The following is a 17934-nucleotide window of genomic DNA, read 5'->3' on the forward strand; positions in this document are numbered from 1 at the left end:
AATCAACTTCTGGGATACATCTTCTAATGACTCTATCAGAACAAATTTTGAAAAGGAAAGGGTCATCCCAGAGGTAAGATTTTGCATCATGCATAAATTTTTTCTTTTGCTGCCATGTCAAGTCATGGGGAATAAGTCCAGCAACACGGAAATTAGCAAAGTGTACATACCAGGGTAGGGGTTCCTCGGTGGAAACAGCTAGGAGTTTCTCATCCGGGAACTCCTCTTGAATAGGTATTGGGCTGCACGCCCCACCTTCCAATCTTGACAAATGGTCTGCCACGCCATTGTCCTTGCCTCTCCGGTCAATGATCTCAAGGTCAAACTCTTGAAGGAGTAAGACCCATCGAATCAACCTTGGCTTGGAGTCCTGTTTAGCAAACAAATGCCTCAAAGCAGCATGGTCAGTATGAACAATTACTTTAAAACCCAAGATGTAAGGCCTAAACTTTTCACACGCAAAGACCACACCCAACAACTCTTTTTCAGTTGTAGTGTAGTTCCTTTAGGCCTCATTTAACACTCTACTTGCATAATATATCACATACTAAACTCTTTCTTTCTTTTGACACAAGACAGCCCCTAAAGCTAGATCACTAGCATCACACATGATTTCAAATGGTAGAGACCAATCCGGAGCAACAATTACCGGGGCTGTCACCAAACTCTCTTTAATCAACTCAAAAGCTTTCAAACAATTCTCATCAAAAGTAAAAGGTGCTTCCTTCTCGAGCAAGTTGGTCATAGGCTTAGCTAATTTGGAAAAGTCTTTAATAAACCGCCTATAAAATCCAGCATGCCCAAGGAAACTCCTAATACCCTTGATGTTAGTCGGGGGAGGGAGCTTTTCAATGACTTCAATCTTAGCTCTATCAACCTCAATCCCCTTTTCGGACACCTTGTGTCCAAGAACTATGCCATCCCTAACCATGAAATGGCATTTCTCCTAATTCAAGACCAAGTTGGTCTCTTGACATCTTTTCAGAACCAAGGCTAAATTCCCTAGACAAGCATCAAAATTTTGACCAAAAACAGAGAAGTCGTCCATAAAAATTTCGATGCAAGTCTCTATCAAGTCAGAGAAAATAACAAACATACACCTTTGGAAAGTAGCTGGGGCATTGCAAAGCCCAAATGGCATTCTCTTATAAGCAAACACGCCGTAAGGGCAAGTGAATGCCGTCTTCTCTTGGTCTTCCGGTGCAACACAAATTTGGTTGTACCCGGAATAGCCATCAAGAAAACAGTAGTATTGATGCCCAGCCAACTTATCCAGCATTTGATCTATGAAAGGCAAAGGAAAGTGATCCTTTCTAGTTACCGAATTCAGCCTTCGATAGTCAATACAAACCCTCCACTTCGTCACTTGACGAGTGGGAATCAACTCATTGTTCTCATTGGCAACCACAGTGATGCCTCCTTTCTTGGGAACCACTTGAACGAGACTTACCCATTCACTATCCGAAATTGGATAAATCACACCTGCATCAAGCAATTTAATTATCTCTTTCCTCACCACATCCTTCATGGAAGGGTTAAGTCTTCTTTGAGGTTGGACTATTGGTTTGTAATTTTCTTCCAACAAAATTTTATGCATGCATATCGCAGGACTAATACCTTTGATATCATCAATAGTCCAACCCAAAGCTGACTTGTGATCCCTCAAAACTCTGAGGAGTTTCTCCTCTTCCAAGGGTTTGAGAGCACTACTTAAAATAACAGGTTTATTCTCACATTCCTCAAGATAAGCATACTTGAGAGAGGAAGGGAGTGGCTTGAGCTCACTCTTCTCCTCAATTGGAATCTCCTCATCCCTAGTTAATTCTTCTTTCCAAATGCTTTTGGTGGCAAGAGATGAGACATATTCTAATTGAGATAGAGTAGCATTCACCTCATGGTACAAGGAATCAAGTTCTCTCTCAAGATTTTGGTCCTCTATCTCTAACCCCTCCATGTTTGTTGTTTCCAAGGGGTCCTTAATAGATATCCTAACAAACTCTTCACACACGAGCTCATCCACTACTTCACATCGGAAAACTTCCTCATCCGCTCGGTGTTTCAAAGAGTCAAAAATATTGAAGAGGACCTCATCTTCACCTACTTTCAAAGTTAGAGTTCCCTTAGCCACTTTAATCTCAGCCTCACCAATGGCTAAGAATGGTCTCCCCAATATGAGAGGAACTTTAGAGTCCTCTTCCATGTCTAAAATGACAAAATCCGTTGGGAAGACAAACTTATCCACCTTAACCACAACATCTTCAATGATCCCGTAGGGGGTTTTTAAGGACCTATCCGCCATTTGCAAAGAAATCATAGTTGGGGTAACCTCACCTAAGTTCAACCTTTTAAACATACTAAGCGGCATCAAGTTGATACTAGCTCCTAGATCACACAAGGCTTCTACCATAGTTAACCCCTCTATCTCCACCGGAATAGTAAAGCTCCCGGGATCTCTCCTCTTTTTAGGCATCTTCCTTTGCAAAATGGCACTACACTCTTCGGTCATCAAGATAGTTTCATCGACCTCACTCAACTTCCTTCTCTTACTGAGGATATCTTTCATGAACTTAGCATAGATTGGCATTTGCTCCAAGGCTTCGGAGAAAGGAATGTTAATGTGAAGCTTCTTAAAAACCTCTAAGAACTTAGAAAATTGTTTATCCAAATTTTTCTTCACCAAAGCCTTGGGAAATGGAATCTTGCGGAGTTCAGGAGTATGGGTATTAACAACTCTAGTCCTAGTAGGCTCTCTAGCTCTTTCCTCCATAACACCCTCATCTCTTTCTACCTCAGCTTCCTCATTTCTCTCTCCCTCAATTTTTTCCTCTGGCCCATGTAACACTCTTCCACTCCTAGTAGAAACCACAACAGTATTTTCTTGCTCAGTCAAAGTTAAAGTTTCGGAAGAAAACTTACCTTGGTGATTCTCGGACATTTGCTTTGCTAGCTGTCCCAATTGACTCTCCAAGCTCTTGATAGCCATATCATGGCTCTTGTAATTGCTCGATGTATGATCAATGAATCTCTCAATCAGCTCCTCAAGACTCTTCTTGCCAACCGTCTTTACAACAATTTGCGTCTGGACAAGAAGCCCTTGTTCTGAGGTTGGAGCTTTTCCTCCTTGAGTCAATGTTCTGACCTTGCCACCATCATCATTGACAGTACACTGGTTACTATCATGAGATTCACCACAAAATTTGCACTCCAAACTAGTTACTCTCGCTCCAATGGACTTGGCATCCTGAATATGTTTCTGCATTTCCGCTACTTCCTCGGAGAGTTGCTTGTTGGAGGCTATGAGCTTATCATAAGATTCCACTTCAAAAGAACTTCTTCGGATTTGGCGTTCATTCTCGGAGTTCATGGCTCTCATCGCCATTTTCTCTATCAAATCATACCCCGCTTGTGGGGGAAGAGCATCGAACTCCCCACTTGAAGCCGCGTCCAAGCCAAACCGTGATGAATATAGTAACCCATCATAGAACTTCGCCACACATTCAGCTTGGGTGAGATTGTGTTGAGGACATTTCCTCAAAAGCTTCTTGAAATGCTCCCAAGCCTCATAAAGATTTTCATCTGAGGATTGCGTGAACGTCATGATGTCATTTTTCAATTTCCTCAAGAGGGACCTTGGGAAGAACCTCATTGTGAATTTTTCTGCAAGGTCTTCCCAAGTAGTGAGACTCCCTTGAGGTTGTGAGTTCAGCCAATCCTCCGCTGCGTCCTTCAAAGAGAAGGGAAATAGGCTCAACCGGATTGCTTCTGAAGAAACATTCACCACCCGATAAGTGTTGCAATTCCGGATGAACTTCTCCATATGAGCATGAGGATCTTCCGAGGAACCTTCACCATATTGGCTTTGGCTCACCATGTTGATGAATGCCGGTCTTAATTCAAAGTTCCCCACTCCTTCGGGAATGACAATACTTTCGGGATAGTCAAAGCTCATGGACCCCGAAGTTAGTTCCCGAAGAGTTCGGTTGGCATTCTCAACTTCTTGTTCACGCAAGCGGAGGGTGATACCCTCTTGGATCCTTGCCTCAATGTGGGCTTGCATCTCCTCCTCTGTCATGCGGCCACCCATGGTGGTGCCTCTCTTGAAAGCAACCTGCGTATGACACTCACAGAGAAAGATTAGTAGCACCAATTCTAGACAAGTTAAAACTTAAAACTTAAACCAAAAATCGCAAAACAATTCCCCGGCAACGGCGCCAAAAACTTGTTGGTCAATTCGCAAGTGTACGAATACCTCCGGGTTTTAAATTATCGAACCACAGGGAATTAGATTGCAAATTCAGTTTAAGATTCAAGTTCAAAGTTGAAAAGCAAGTAAAATTCAGTTTTAATAGTTGGTTGTTTCTTGAGTTTGCAAAAGACAAGTAATCACGTAATAAAGCGATTGAAAAAACAGAGATGAAATTGCCTTGGGTTCTTGTTCAACTGATTCAGTTTTAGCAAACCTTTCTATTCAATCAATCCGGAGTCTCTCCTTGATGTTCTAGCCTAGATAGTCATCTATCGATGCCTCGTAAAGAAAACCCTTCCTAACCAATAGATAGGTTCAATTCCTTGATAACCTAAACAATTGCTAGGAGCACTAAGCATACAAATCAGGCCAACAAACCCCAACCCTTCCTCTATTCCTAGCAGCAAGTATAGAAGGAGTAATCTCACCACAAGTCCCAATTCTATAACAAACTATTGTTATGTTTATAGAAAAGTAAAAAGCTAGCATGCATTCAAGCTTGAAAGGTAAAGCATAGAAGTGAGATTCAAGGGTTTACTCAGAACATCATGAATAGAAATGTATTGAAAGCTAAAACATCCAAAGTCTTACAAAGAACCCAAAGCAAAAGGGGTTTTAGCCAAGCATGGCTATGAAATCCATGCTAGAAAATAAAGATAAAACCTGGAACATAAGACCTAGGGAAAGCTCCCAAAGCTTCAGAACTCAAGCTCTCTCTTCTAACTTATGTAAAAAATTGATAAAAATGACAAAAGGTACAAAAGAAATGACAAAAAGCCTATTTATAGGCAAACAGGTCGAGTCTGGGCGCTCAGGCGCCAATTCAGAGCGCCTGAGCGCCAATTGCATGTAAAAACATGCTCTCTGGACCCAATTGGCGCCTAGGCGCCCATCCCCCAGCGCCTAGGCGCTTAAGCTCGCCTGAAAAGGGCTTTTTGGCTTCTGAAACTCCTCTTTTCAATCCTCTTTAAGTTTCCCATCAATTCCAAGCTTATTGGCCTTCTTCCTTCTTCAGTTCCTGATCTGAAACTTAACCAACAAGCCAAGGAAAATTCTAGAAGCTCAAAGAGCTTATTAGCACAAAAGATCCTTCAATTAACACAATAAAACCATGCAAGTCCTAAACTTTACCTAAAATGCAAGAAAACTCCCTATAAAACTACTAAATTACCAAAACAAAATAAAGACTAAAGAAAAGATAAAAATGCATGAGAATGCATGAAACACTACATGAGACTCAACAAAAAGACTCAAAACTATCAAAGAAATGACCCTAAAAACACTACTAAAATAGGGTCATCACATAACAAATAAATGCATGCATGATAGAAGTGAGGGATTCAAGGCTTGGAAGTGGAGGGAAGGTTGTCCATTAGGTACTTCATGATTGCTTACATTTTTCTTGAGGACTCTTGAATTTGCTTGCTTTGATCATTCTGAACATGTCCTTGTTGCTCAACCATCTGAAATAACCTCTGTTGATCATCCTGAATCCTGTCAATCCGGGCAGCAAGAATGGCAACTTCTGGAGCTGGAGCTGAAGTAGGAACTTCTGGTGCTTGTGTATGAGTAGCAACTTCAGCCTCTGAAGACATTGCAGTATCAACTTGAATTGGCCCTTGCTGCTCAACTTCATTAATATCTGCATCTTCCAGAATGACTATACCGTCAGAGCTTTCTTCTTCAACCTCTGCTGAAAGCATTCCAGCATCTTCTGAGGTACATTCAGAGACAACACATGGTCTTTCAGCCATAGCTCTTCTCAAGGGTTCACAAACCCTGTGCATTACTCTCTGCCTTTGCTCATAGGCCCTCTCAGATGCATCATGAACTCTTAGTCGTTTCTCCCTGCTAAGTTGCTTTTGAAGTTCATGAACTTTGCCTTCTGACCATCTTTCAAAGGCATGTAAGATCAAGGTCTGATCAGTGGTTGTATCTCTATGTTTTGATGATTACAATTAAAGTTTGTGATGATGAACAATTGTGGTACCCTAACGTTTGTCTTTTTAAGTTGTGACAAACAGGTTCTGAATCTGACCCAAGCCTATTCGTTCAGAAGAAGAAGAACCAAGGGTTACTAAAAAGAGAGCTCTTTATCCTACCATGTTCGTTCTGAACAGTGGCAAAAGCTTCAGAAGCTCTGAAGATGGAAGCTCTCAAGAAGTTATGAAGAACTCAAGTCAGAAGTTCTGAAGACCAGATGTTCCAGTGGAACGGTCCAGAAGCAGAAGACTCAAGTTCTGAAGACTTGCAAGAAGTTGGTTCTGAAGACCCAAGCTATTCTAGCTCTGACGATTAGAAGTTATGAGGAACTTGTACAGAAGCAGAAGTTGCAAGGTCAGAAGAATCCAAGCTTCAATCTGACGATGATCAGAAGCTTCACCAACGTTCATCTGAAGCTCTTTGATCACAAGTCAACTGGTGAAAGGATAGGTCGCTATCACAGTACAACGTCGTACAAGTCTCAGTCTGTCCGCCACCTACCTTGTACAGCCTAGCAGTCTGATATTACAGAATTGCCACTCCAACGGATAAAACCCTAGCAACGGCTACATCACAAGTCTTGGAGTATATAAAGGCTAAAGAAAGAAGAAAGAAGTTAAGAAACTTTGCTGAAAATATTCAACATAAACGAACCATTCTCTTAGCATTATTTCTTCACTATTCTTAAACTTCTGAGTTTACTATTCGCTTGTTAGAAGCACTTATTGTAAACCCGAAACCTTTTACATCACATTGTAAAGTTCATCAAGAGACCAAGGTTGGTCAGATCTTGAGAGGACTGAATCAAGGCTGATTCAGTTTTTTAGCTAGTCTTAAGAGGATCGGTAGATCAGCTTCTTAAGAGGATACTAGTGTGAAAATCAGTGTATTGTTAGTCACTTAGCAGGTTGCAAAGTGCAGTTGTAACACTCATTGATTTTAGTGGATTGCCTTCATCAGAAGAAGGAAGAAATCACCTTCACAGGTGGACTGGATTAGCTTGAGCTTTTATCTCAAGTGAACCAGGATAAAATACTTGGGTGCTTTACTTCCTATCATTCAGCACTTAGTTTTTATGTTTGAGTTTTGAAAAAGCTTAAAAAATATACCCGTGATTCAAAAACTCTATTCAAACCCCCCCTTTCTAGTGTTTTTCGCACCTTCAATTGGCATCAGAGCTCCGGTTCTGATTTTAACACCTAACAGTGTTCAGTGATTCAGAACCTTGTGTGAAAAACAAACAATGGCCCAAGCCAATACTTCCGCTGACAACAACAACAACAACAACAATCAACTCAGAGCACCAATCTTTGATGGTGAAAAGTTTGAGTACTGGAAAGATAGAATAGAATGTTATTTCCTTGGCACTGACCCTGATCTCTGGGACATGGTCATTGAAGGCTATACTGATCCAGTAGATGCTTCAGGAGTGAAGATCCCTCGTTCTGAAATGACTGACGCTCAGAAGAAGCGTTTCAAGGATCATCACATGGCGAAGTCTATGCTATTCAGCTCAATATCATATATTGAGTATGAGAAGATCTCTAACAAAGAAACTGCTAAATCCATCTTTGACTCCTTGGTCATGACGCATGAAGGAAATGAAGAGGTCAAGGAAACCAAGGCTCTTGCTCTCATACAACAATATGAGCATTTTAAGATGGAATCCGGTGAAACCATTGAGGAGATGTACTGAAGGTTTCAAACTCTGATTGCTGGAATCAGAGTGCTAAACAAGGGCTACTCTACTGGTGATCATGTCAAGAAGATTATCAGAAGTTTGCCTAAGGAGTGGAGAGCTTTTGTCACTGCCCTGAAACTCTCCAGGAATTTGAACTCGTTAAAGTTAGAAGAGCTCGTGAGTCATCTCAGAAGCCATGAGATTGAACTCAAAGGAGACAAGCCTCAAAAGAAAGACAAGTCTATTGCCCTTAAGTCAAAGTCTGACAAAGCAAAAGCCTATCAGGCAGAAGAGGAAAATTCATCTGAAGAGCTATCAGATGCGTCTGATGATGAAGAGCTGTCTCTTTTCACAAAGAGGTTAAGCAAACTCTGGAAGAACAGACATAGCAAGGGAAAAGGACCAAAGAAAAGTTCAGGAAGATATGAATCTTCATCTGGTCAGAAGAAGTCATCTGGAAAGGAAGTCACTTGCTTCGAGTGCAAGGAATCTGGGCACTACAAGAGTGACTGTCCCAAGCTTAAGAAGGACAAGAGACCAAGAAAAGTCTTCAAGAAGAAAGCTCTCATAACCTTTGATGCAACTGATTCTGATGAAGCTGAGTCAGAAGAAGATGAAGCTGTGGAGGCTCTAATGGCTACCACTAGCAGAGGTGCTGAAGCTTCAGAAGATGATTCAGACTCTGAGAATGATGATGAGATATCTTATGCAGCTCAGTTAAGACACCTGTCATGGTACCTGGACAGTGGATGCTCGCGACACATGACGGGCACAAGGTCTATATTCCAAGAACTGACACCGCTTAAGTCAGGAGGAGACGTTGGCTTTGGAGGAAATCAGAAGGGAAAAATTATTGGAAAAGGTTCCATAGGAGATGGAAAAATTCCAGTTATCAATGATGTACTTCTGGTGGAAGGATTATTTCACAACTTGCTCTCCATAAGCCAAATTGCTGACAAAGGTTACGATGTGATCTTCAATCAAACAGGATGCAAAGCTGTTAGTCAAACAGATGGATCTGTTTTATTTTCTGGGAAAAGGAAAAATGATATTTACAAAATCATATCTTCTGAACTACTATCTCAAAAGGTTAAGTGTCTCATGTCAGTTAATGATGAGCAATGGATCTGGCACAGACGTCTAGGACATGCCAGTCTCAGAAAAATCTCTCAACTTAGCAAGCTAAATTTCGTCAGAGGATTGCCTCGTATGAAGTACTCATCAGAGGCTCTATGTGAAGCTTGTCAGAAGGGAAAATTCACCAAGAAGCCATTTAAAGCAAAGAATGTGGTATCTACAACAAGACCCCTTGAGCTACTTCACATTGATCTTTTTGGACCAGTGAAGACTGAATCCATTGGAGGAAAGAAGTATGGGTTAGTCATTGTAGATGACTACAGCAGGTGGACATGGGTAAAGTTCCTAAGGCACAAAGATGAAACACACACTGTGTTTACCAACTTCATTACCCTAGTTCAGAAGGAGTTTCAATCTTCTGTGATTACTGTCAGAAGTGACCATGGTGGAGAATTTGAGAACAAAGCTTTTGAAGAATTATTCAACTCCCAAGGAATCTCTCATAACTTCTCCTATCCTCGTACTCCTCAACAAAATGGAGTTGTTGAAAGAAAGAACAGAACTCTTCAGGAGATGGCTCGCACCATGATGCAAGAATCAAGTATGGCCAAGCACTTCTGGGCATAAGCAATCAACACTGCATGCTACATCCAGAACAGAATCTCCATTAGACCAATTCTGGAGAAGACTCCTTATGAGCTATGCAAAGGAAGACAACCTGATATCTCTTACTTCCATCCTTTTGGAAGCTGTTGCTACATGCTCAACACCAAGGAGCAATTGGGTAAATTCGACTCTAAAGCTTTAAAATGTTATTTTCTTGGTTATTCTGAAAGATCTAAAGGTTTTAGAATTTATAATATTATTCATCAAACTGTTGAGGAATCTATCCAGATTAGATTTGATGATAAGCTTGGCTCAGAAAAGTCAAAGTTGTTTGAAAGATTTGCAGATTTAAGCATTGATTGTTCGGAAGCAAATCAACCAACAAAAAGCCCAGAGGATGTTGCTCCAGAGGCAGAAGCATTTGAAGCTGCTCCAACAACTTCTGATCAGCCTCAGAAGAAGAAAAGAATAGCTGTCTCTCACCCAGAAGAACTGATTATTGGCAACAAAGATGCTCCAGTCAGAACCAGGTCAATGCTCAAACCTTCAGAAGAGACTCTTCTGAGTCTGAAGGGACTTGTTTCTCTCATTGAGCCCAAATCAGTTGATGAAGTTCTTGAAGACAAAGGCTGGATTCTGGCAATGCAAGAAGAGCTAGATCAGTTCACCAAGAATGATGTATGGACCTTAATGCCTAAACCCAAAGGTTTCCATGTCATAGGAACCAAGTGGGTATTCAGAAACAAGCTGAATGAAAAAGGAGAAGTAACAAGAAACAAGGCAAGATTGGTGGCTCAAGGCTACAGTCAACAAGAGGGAATTGATTACACTGAGACCTTTTCTCCTGTAGCAAGACTTGAAGCTATAAGACTACTGATTTCCTTCTCAGTAAATCACAACATCATTCTCCATCAGATGGACGTCAAAAGTGCCTTCCTCAATGGCTACATTTCAGAAGAAGTGTATGTCAAGCAACCTCCTGGTTTTGAAGATGACAAACACCCAGAGCATGTCTACAAGCTCAAGAAGTCACTCTACGGACTGAAACAAGCTCCCAGAGCGTGGTACGAAAGGCTCAGCTCCTTTCTTCTACAGAATGAGTTTGTAAGTGGTAAAGGTGACAATACTCTTTTCTGCAGAACCTATAAGAATGACATTCTTATAGTTCAGATTTATGTTGATGATATCATTTTTGGTTCTGCTAATCCCTCCTTGTGCAAGGAATTTTCTAAGTTAATGCAGGCTGAATTTGAAATGAGCATGATGGGAGAACTTAAATACTTCCTGGGAATTCAAATAGATCAACGACCAGGAGTCACCTATATACATCAGAAGAAGTACACCTTGGAACTTCTGAAGAAGTTCAACAAGAGTGACTGCAACATCTCTAAGACTCCAATGCATCCCACATGCATTATTGAGAAAGAGAAAGTTTCCTCTAAGGTTTTTTAGAAGCTCTATCGTGGAATGATAGGCTCTCTCCTTTGCTTAACTGCCTCTAGACCTGATATATTGTTTAGTGTGCATCTCTGTGCTAGATTCCAATCAGATCCTAGAAAGACTCACTTAACTGCTGTTAAGAGGATCCTCAAATTTCTGAAAGGAACCACTAACCTTGGCTTGATGTATAGAAAAACATCAGAGTATACACTTTCAGGTTTTTGTGATGCTGACTTTGCTGGAGATAGAGTGGAAAGGAAAAACACTTATGGAAGCTGCCATTTCCTTGGATCTAATCTTATCACATGGTCAAGCAAGAGACAGAACACAATTGCTCTATCAACTGCAGAAGCAGAAGATGTCTCAGCTGCCACTTGCTGTACACAAACCATATGGATGAAGAATCATCTAGAAGACTATGGCTTGTCTATGAAGAAGGTTCCTATCTACTGTGACAACACAGCTGCTATCTCACTCAGCAAGAATCCCATTCTACACTCAAGAGCAAAGCATATAGAGGTAAAGTATCATTATATTCGCGATCATGTTCAGAAGGACACTCTATCATTAGAGTATGTTGATACTGACCATCAGTGGGCAGATATTTTCACTAAGCCCTTAGCAGAAGATAGGTTTTTATTTATTCTTGAAAACCTGAACATGGATTTTTGTCCAGAGTAAGGTTTTCTTCAGAACTTCTGACCATGGTACCTCTGAAGTCATCAGATGTTACCTCCTTCAGAAGTTACTCGATCAGAAGCACTTAACCCACCGGTTAAACTTCTGTGGTTAGCAACAATACACGTGTCGCTTCATCTATAGATGTTACATCATCATTATAGCAGATACACCACGCGACTCAAGGAACTATGTCACAAATGAAGTGACACGTGTATTGTTGCCTACCACAGAAGTTTAACCGGTGGGTTAAGTGCTTCTGATCGAGTAACTTCTGAAGGAGGTAACATCTGATGACTTCAGAGGTACCATGGTCAGAAGTTCTGAAGAAAACCTTACTCTGGACAAAAATCCATGTTCAGGTTTTCAAGAATAAATAAAAACCTATCTTCTGCTAAGGGCTTAGTGAAAATATCTGCCCACTGATGGTCAGTATCAACATACTCTAATGATAGAGTGTCCTTCTGAACATGATCGCGAATATAATGATACTTTACCTCTATATGCTTTGCTCTTGAGTGTAGAATGGGATTCTTTCTGAGTGAGATAGCAGCTGTGTTGTCACAGTAGATAGGAACCTTCTTCATAGACAAGCCATAGTCTTCCAGATGATTCTTCATCCATATGGTTTGTGTACAGCAAGTGGCAGCTGAGACATCTTCTGCTTCTGCAGTTGATAGAGCAATTGTGTTCTGTCTCTTGCTTGACCATGTGATAAGATTAGATCCAAGGAAATGGCAGCTTCCAGAAGTGTTTTTCCTTTCCACTCTATCTCCAGCAAAGTCAGCATCACAAAAACCTGAAAGTGTATACTCTGATGTTTTTCTATACATCAAGCCAAGGTTAGTGGTTCCTTTCAGAAATTTGAGGATCCTCTTAACAGCAGTTAAGTGAGTCTTTCTAGGATCTGATTGGAATCTAGCACAGAGATGCACACTAAACAATATATCAGGTCTAGAGGCAGTTAAGCAAAGGAGAGAGCCTATCATTCCACGATAGAGCTTCTGAAAAACCTTAGAGGAAACTTTCTCTTTCTCAAGAATGCATGTGGGATGCATTGGAGTCTTAGAGATGTTGCAGTCACTCATGTTGAACTTCTTCAGAAGTTCCAAGGTGTACTTCTTCTGATGTATATAGGTGACTCCTGGTCGTTGATCTATTTGAATTCCCAGGAAGTATTTAAGTTCTCCCATCATGCTCATTTCAAATTCAGCCTGCATTAACTTAGAAAATTCCTTGCACAAGGAGGGATTAGCAGAACCAAAAATGATATCATCAACATAAATCTGAATTATAAGAATGTCATTCTTATAGGTTTTGCAGAAAAGAGTATTGTCACCTTTACCCCTTACAAACTCATTCTGTAGAAGAAAGGAGCTGAGCCTTTCGTACCACGCTCTGGGAGCTTGTTTCAGTCTGTAGAGTGACTTCTTGAGCTTGAAGACATGATCTGGATGTTTGTCATCTTCAAAGCCAGGAGGTTGCTTGACATACACTTCTTCAGAAATGTAGCCATTGAGGAAGGCACTCTTGACATCCATCTGATGGAGAATGATGTTGTGATTTACTGAGAAGGAGATCAGTAGCCTTATAGCTTCAAGCCTTGCTAATGGAGCAAAGGTCTCCTTCTGAACTTGGGTAATGAAGTTGGTAAACACAGTATGTGTTTCATCTTTGTGCCTTAGGAACTTTACCCATGTCCACCTGCTATAGTCATCTACAATGACTAACCCATACTTCTTTCCTCCAATGGATTCAGTTTTCACTGGTCCAAAAAGATCAATGTGAAGTAGCTCAAGGGGCCTTGTTGTAGATACCACATTCTTTGCTTTAAAAGGTTTCTTGGTGAATTTTCCCTTCTGACAAGCTTCACATAGAGCCTCTGATGAGTATTTCAGACGAGGCAATCCTCTGACGAGATTTAACTTGCTAAGTTGAGAGATTTTCCTGAGGCTTGCATGTCCTAGGCGTCTATGCCAGATCCATTGCTCATCATTAACTGACATGAGACACTTGACCTTCTGAGATAGCAATTCAGAGGATTTGATTTTGTAAATATCATTTCTTCTCTTCCCAGAAAACTGAACAGATCCATCTGTTTGACTGACAGCTTTGCAGCACGTTTGATTAAAGATTACATCATAACCTTTGTCAGCAATTTGGCTTATGGAGAGCAAGTTATGTATTAGTCCATCCACCAGAAGTACATCGTTGATGACTGGAGTATTTCCATCTCCTATGGAACCTTTTCCAATGATTTTTCCCTTCTGGTTTCCTCCAAAGCCAACGTCTCCTCCTGACTTAAGCGGTGTCAGTTCTTGGAATATAGACCTTGTGCCCGTCATGTGTCGTGAGCATCCACTGTCCAGGTACCATGACAGGTGTCTTAACCGAGCTGCATAAAATGTCTGCAATAGGAATAATTTTTGCTTTAGGTACCCATATCTTGGGTCCTTTCTTGTTAGTTTTCCCAGAAGTTCTTGGAACTTTGGGTGCAACAGAAGGATAACGCAAAGGAACTTGATTATAATATCTAGACATGTCAAGTTTGAATTTTCCTTTTGGTTTTACTACCTTTGGTGTAACCTTTTCTGGGATGATAGTGCCAGCGGGAACGAAATGCTTATGCAAGGGTTCGCGTTTGGGCTCAGATGACTCATCTTTCATGGATTGAAAGTAGCCAAGACCATTGTTCCCATTTCTACTCATGCCATAGATCATTGAAGCCATAAGACTTCTGTCTATGCCCTTTGCAAGGAACTTTTGAAACGCTTTCTCATATTTTGTCTCATACTTAACATCAGATGATGCAAGTTGGTCTTCTAGCACATCATTTTTAGCACGAAGAACATCATTGTCATTAACAAGAGTATAGTTTTCATCCATGAGTTCAGATACTGACTTCTCATGAACTTCTGAAGAACTGGTTTTAACAGCATATTTCTTTTTAAGCTCTTTATGCTTATTTAGCAGAATATCATGTTTCTTCATTATTTCAGATAAAGCAGTTCTTAGTTCAGATAGAGAAAAGTCAGAGAATACCTCATCATCATTCTCAGAGTCTGAATCATCTTCTGAAGCTTCAGCACCTCTGCTGGTGGTAGCCATCAAAGCCTCCACAGCTTCATCTTCTTCTAACTCAGCTTCATCAGAATCAGTAGCATCAAAGGTCACAAGAGCTTTCTTCTTGAAGACTTTCCTTGGTCTCTTGTCCTTCTTTAACTTGGGACAGTCACTCTTGTAGTGCCCAGATTCCTTGCACTTGAAGCAAGTGACTTCCTTTCCAGATGACTTCTTCTGACCAGATGAAGATTCATATCTTCCTGAACTTTTCTTTGGTCCTTTGCCCTTGCTATGTCTGTTCTTCCAGAGTTTTCTTAACCTCTTTGTGAAAAGAGACAGCTCTTCATCATCATACGCATCTGATAGCTCTTCAGATGAATTTTCCTCTTCTGCCTGATAGGCTTTTGCTTTGTCAGACTTTGACTTAAGAGCAATAGACTTGTCTTTCTTTTGAGGCTTGTCTCCTTTGAGTTCAATCTCATGGCTTCTGAGATGACTCACAAGCTCTTCTAACTTCAACGAGTTCAAATTCCTGGAGAGTTTCAGAGCAGTGACAAAAGCTCTCCACTCCTTAGGCAAACTTCTGATAATCTTCTTGACATGATCACCAGTAGAGTAGCCCTTGTTTAGCACTTTGATTCCAGCAATCAGAGTTTGAAACCTTGAGTACATCTCCTCAATGGTTTCACCAGATTCCATCTTAAACTGCTCAGATTGTTGTATGAGAGCAAGAGCCTTGGTTTCCTTGACCTCTTCATTTCCTTCATGCATCATGACCAAGGAGTCAAAGATGGATTTAGCAGTTTCTTTGTCAGAGATCTTCTCATACTCAATATATGATATTGAGCTGAATAGCATAGACTTCTCCTTGTGATGATCCTTGAAACGCTTCTTCTAAGCGTCAGTCATTTCAGAACGGGGGATCTTCACTCCTGAAGCATCTACTGGATCAGTTGAGCCTTCAATGACCATATCCCAGAGATCTGGGTCAGTGCCAAGGAAATAACACTCTATTCTATCTTTCCAGTACTCAAACTTTTCACCATCAAAGATTGGTGCTCTGAATTGATTGTTGTTGTTGTTGTTGTTGTCAGCGGAAGTATTGGCTTGGGCCATTGTTTGTTTTTCACACAAGGTTCTGGATCACTGAACATTGTTAGGTGTTAAAATCAGAACCGGAGCTCTGATACCAATTGAAGGTGCGAAAAACACTAGAAAGGGGGGGTTTGAATAGAGTTTTTGAATCACGGGTATACTCTTAAGCTTTTTCAAAACTCAAAGATAAAAACTAAGTGTTGAATGATAGGAAGTAAAGCACGCAAGTATTTTATCCTGGATCACTTGAGATAAAAGCTCAAGCTAATCCAGTCCACCTGTGAAGGTGATTTCTTCCTTCTTCTGATGAAGGCAATCCACTAAAATCAATGAGTGTTACAACTGCACTTTGCAACCTGCTAAGTGACTAACAATACACTGATAGGCTGTACAAGGTAGGTGGCGGACAGACTGAGACTTGTTCGACGTTGTACTGTGATAGCGACCTGTCCTTTCACCAGTTGACTTGTGATCAAGGAGCTTCAGATGAACGTTGGTGAAGCTTCTGATCATCGTCAGATTGAAGCTTGGATTCTTCTGACCTTGCAACTTCTGCTTCTGAACAAGTTCCTCAGAACTTCTGATCGTCAGAGCTAGAATAGCTTGGGTCTTCAGAATCAATTTCTTGCAAGTCTTCAGAACTTGAGTCTTCTGCTTCTGGACCGTTCCATTGGAACATCTGGTCTTTAGAACTTCTGACTTGAGTTTTTCAGAACTTCTTGAGAGCTTCTATCTTCAGAGCTTCTGAAGTATTTGCCACTGTTCAGAACAAACATGGTAGGTTAAAGAGCTCTCTTTTTAGTAACCCTTGGTTCTTCTTCTTCTGAACGAATAGGCTTGGGTCAGATTCAGAACCTGTTTGTCACAACTTAAAAAGACAAACATTAGGGTACCACAATTGTTCATCATCACAAACCTTAATTGTAATCATCAAAACATAGAGATGCAACCACTGATCAAACCTTGATCTTACAGAATTCAAATATGTTCGTATAACAAAAGCAAAACAAGTGACCCACGACCACCCCAATGCCCAACAACATGTCGTTTTCAATTTCATACGACAAGATCAAATACGACATCTTCAAGGCATATTCAACACTTAAAACACTTAAAGCATGTCATAAAACAATAATACACCAACATGGCAAATTCAAGTAAACAACTAAACACCATAACACCAACTTCATCTCAAGTACATGCAAGAAAATAAAAAACAGGCAGACGCACACACTAATAAAGAAGCTACCCTTACCTTCTTAAATTATAGCGCATAAGACGAAGAACCTCGAACTTTGGAGAAAGGATAAAGTTGCTAATGAACTACCAAGGGTGAGGGAAGGTTGCGGCCAAAAGTGGGAGTAGGGCACTTGAGGTTGATGAGTCTTAAGTGAACTTTGTAGTGAGGGAAGCAGCTACTTAGGTTGATGATTCATGCTTCACTCTAAGGTTCTATTTATAGGAGAGATTCACACATTCCTAACCCCTTGAGCAAGTCAGCCAACCCACCTAAAGAGGGAGGTTTTTTTTTTCTTCTGTTTTTAATCCCCTCCTTCCCCAGCTTAGGTCTAGGTTCATTTACTAACCTTTTTCTTTTGAATTTCTTAGATAACCTCAAGCAACTGTTTCTAGAAAAATCCAAAGATTAAGATATTAATTTATCCATCCAAATAACTGATCACATTCAGCTTTCCTATGGTTTTCTCTTATTCTAGAAGCTTCATAAAAATTTTAAACTTAAAATCACTCAATTTGCTTAAGTTTTAAGCTAACTCTTATCAATATATATTATAAAATAAGAACTTCTACGAGTCTTATTTGGTGAGGTGTCAACTCCTGGTTCAATCTCATTAGAAAAATTTCGCGTGTCAATTTGTTAGATAGCTATATAAATTTTTTATAATCTATTTAATATTTGATTGGTTTTAAAAGGTGCATGATGAGCAAATAAATTGGATTTTTTTTAGTTAACAACATCCTTATTAGTTTTATTTTAAATTTTAATTTTTTTTTATTTTCTAAATCAAATAGATATTGATTTTTTTAAAAACTTTTTTTTTTTGAA

At 40.3% G+C, this 17934-nt stretch overlaps 1 non-coding gene across 1 annotated transcript; it reads left to right on the forward strand.

Moving 5' to 3' along the window:
* The first annotated feature begins 3509 nt into the window (after nucleotides 1-3509).
* On the forward strand, nucleotides 3510-3616 carry LOC130741606 (small nucleolar RNA R71). The gene has a single exon (XR_009020494.1). It is a non-coding gene; the product is annotated as a small nucleolar RNA R71 (small nucleolar RNA).
* The last annotated feature ends 14318 nt before the right edge of the window (nucleotides 3617-17934 follow it).

The sequence above is a fragment of the Lotus japonicus genome, chromosome 2, assembly GCF_012489685.1.
Source record: "Lotus japonicus ecotype B-129 chromosome 2, LjGifu_v1.2".
Taxonomy (NCBI): domain Eukaryota; kingdom Viridiplantae; phylum Streptophyta; class Magnoliopsida; order Fabales; family Fabaceae; genus Lotus; species Lotus japonicus.